Genomic DNA, 3,505 nt, shown 5'->3' on the forward strand with positions numbered 1-3,505 from the left:
GTGAATAGTAGGGATGATGATGAGTATACCCCTCTTCGAGAAGCCTACAGTGGACACTTAGACATTGTCAGTGAGTTGGTGTGTCAAGCAGCACATGCAATAACTGTAGATGACTGCACACCCCTGCACAGTGCATATACGTGGAATAATACCAGAGTGGCTTCTTTCTTACTTCATCATTATACAGATACCAATGCCCAAACTAATGGACTCTTTTTTTAAATTTTTTTTTTGGTCTGGTCGTGGGGCCTGAACCCTGGGCCTGGACGCTGTCCCTCAGCATTTCAGCTCAAGGCTAGCGCTCTACCACTTGAGCCACAACATCACTTCCGGCTTTTTTTCTGCTTATGCGGTGCTGAGGAATCGAACCTAGGTCCTCATGCATGCAAGGCAAGCGCTCTACCACTGAGCCACCTTCCCAGCCCAAATATTTTTGTTTGTTTGATTTTTGTTGTGGTGGTGTTTTTTTTTTTTTTGGTCATACATGGGGCTTGAGCTTTGGGCTTGGGTGCTGTTTCTGTGCTCTTCAGCTCAAGGGGAGCACTCTACTACTTGAGCCACAGTTCCACTTCCCCAAACTAAAGGACTTTTGACAGCCTTACATCTTGCTTTCGAGAATTGAGATAGTAAAGATATGCTGGATAGCCTTCTGTTGAACCATTATATGAAACCAGGCCTGAGGAACAATATAGAAGAAACTGTATTTGATATTGCCAAAAGGATAATTATGTATCACTACCTCTATGAAGTTGTGAAAGGCTGTACAAATTGTTCACCGAAGTCCTAATGGTCAGGTTAAGGTTCTTAAATTTCAAAAATGCAAGTCCATCTTTTGTGTCCCAACAAAACATTTTCACAATCAAAATAAGAGCAATATCTTTTTTTTTTTGGTCAATCATGGGGCTTGAGCTCTGGGCCTGGGAGCTATCCCTGTGCTCTTCAGCTCAAGGTGAGCGCTGTACCACTCGAGACACAGCTCCACTTCCAGTTTTCTAGTGGTTTATTTGAGATAAGAGTACCACAGACTTTCCTTCCCAGGCTGGCTTTGAACCATGATCCTCAGATCTCAGCCACCTGTGTAGCTAGGATTATAGGCATGAGCCACCAGTGCCCGGCAGCACCAATATTTTACTGTAAAAATTCATGGATTCCATGGAATTCTTCCAAGTGAATTTCCTGCCTTGGATGTAAAAATGTATTCAATAGTTTTTGTATACATGTATAATAATTTCTTCAGAGTTTGTGATTTTTTAATCAGAAATAATTTTAATTTACCTGTTGAAATGAGTAGTACAGAAACTAAAATATTTCTGATGCTTGTCTGAAAAAGTATATTTTAAAATATTCTATATTCAATGTTTGCATAATGTTCATAATTTATTTTTTCCTAGATATACTTTGAATTCTACATTATTTTATAATATATAGGTTCATTAATGTGTCCTTTCCGATTGCATTCCATATAGAACAGTTTGATTCCTTTTTTTCTAGGTCTTAATATTATTTTTCTTTGGGATAAAATGTCAGTGATGTCTAATTTGAAAAGTTTTGTAAAGTTTATGCTATGTAAACGCCTTTCTGAGGTGAAGATTTAATACACTGATGTCAAACTAAATTTAATAATATGAATTACGTGTATTGTTACACTTGTAATTTTGTAATCAACTTTTTAATAACTGTTTTTCATTTCTTGCATCTGAAGAATGAAAAATATGGAATACTTCTCAAATTTTCATATTATCCTTGTGCAAGTGCCATGTTAATCTCTGTATTGTAATTTGAGTATACGTGCTGCTGAAGCACGTAATATCCTCTAAATTTAAGTAGTTAATGATGCAATCTTTATACAGGCTTATATCTATGGGTGCCTACTTGTCAGAAGGAAACCTTATTGTTCCTAACAATGCTATCGATCTTATTTCCCTTAAATTCTGTGAATAGTGGAAAAAAATTATATTGATCAGTCGATTGCTCACATTTGCAAATTTTTTTTGTCAATGACTATATTAAGTCTTTTTATTTGGTATTTGATCGTACTCTTAATTATTTATAGATAGGTCCAAAGGTGATGGCTTTTTCAAGTACTTATTTATTCAACTGAATTAGCTTTGTGGACCTAATGGATTCAAAGTAAGCATTGCTTAAGTGATACTTCTAAACTTCTTCAGCTGACAATTTCCCAAATGAGGTGTTACTGGAACAAATGTCTACCTGAGCCTTTACCCTTCTTCCATGTGGGAACAGACCAACTAGAATATCTTACCCTGACAGCAAAGATTTTCTTACTAGAACAAAACTAATCTTGGTTACAAGAGATCATAGAGAGATGAACCGTTCAAACAGAACTGTTCAGACTAGAAGGTATTTTATCAAAATATAATTGTTTATTATACCTTCCATTTCAAAAGTAGCTAAACCCAAGAAGGTGGAAAAATTGTTCATATGCATGATTACTTTTTGTTCTGGCTTGTCTACGATCCAACCAGGCAGGAAATTACACTACTGCCTTTTTATAACCAAATATTTTCAGAGTTACAGGAGAAGTGCATATGTTTCTTCTCGTTATTAGGCATTAAATTGATAATGTTTTAATCACAGAGTTTCCTCTTTCCTCCATGCTGTAAATCTACAAATGGTAAAACTTTAGGTCTAACTCTATCAAACACGGAGGTAGAGATAATGGAATAATACTTTAAAACAGAGTTGCCTTTGATACAGTAACTACAACAGAAAAATGCAAAATGTGTGCCTTTTAAATATATATAGTCATACATTTTACATTTATATGTGCTGATTTTATATTTCACACAATGAAACTTACTAGAATTAGTTGATAATTTGACAAATAAATTGATATTTATTTTTTTCCAATAAATAGAATTGGAATATAAATAATTAGGTTTAAAATATTTATTAGACTATAAAAAGTATCAATGCAATGTTATTAGTATAAACTTGTGATACATTATAACTGTTCTTTGCCTTCTGAATCCACATGGTAAAAAAACAATGTTTTCCTCTAATCTGTAATGGATTTTACTCTGCTGCTCTGTTTATTGTTTTAACTCGCCTGTCTCAAACTGTTTTTCTCCATACTTCTGAAGCATTCCTACTGATTATTCCCAAATTTTGCTAAGATGTCTAAAAAATATTATTTTTCTGCAGTACCCATGGGTCCTAGGATCCCAGGTCCCAGTTACCTGCATCATCAGATAACAGGGGCAAGACTTTTCACCAAGGCCCATGCAACATATCAACACACAGTAATTGAAGACCCATCTCAATTTCGCATTTCCTATATTTCAGGGCCCCAATTCCTTGAGATGCAGGAATTAGCAGTAAACAATTGTGAAATGCAAGGCAACTTAAAATGAAGGATGAGATCACAAAATTTGAGAGAAAGTACTGTAATTCAAACATTCAACTTACAGATGACCAGCCCATATGAGTGAACAAGTTCACAAAGTGTCATATGTTTATTTTTAATACTCCTCACCTATGATTA

At 35.0% G+C, this 3,505-nt stretch overlaps 1 pseudogene; it reads right to left on the reverse strand.

The window, feature by feature from the left end:
- Nucleotides 1-1,706: 1,706 nt before the first annotated feature.
- LOC122128248 lies at nt 1,707-1,803 on the reverse strand (annotated as a pseudogene).
- Between the last annotated feature and the right edge of the window lie 1,702 nt (nt 1,804-3,505).

This window comes from Dipodomys spectabilis, unplaced genomic scaffold, assembly GCF_019054845.1.
Source record: "Dipodomys spectabilis isolate Male_0828 unplaced genomic scaffold, ASM1905484v1 ptg000326l, whole genome shotgun sequence".
NCBI lineage: Eukaryota > Metazoa > Chordata > Mammalia > Rodentia > Heteromyidae > Dipodomys > Dipodomys spectabilis.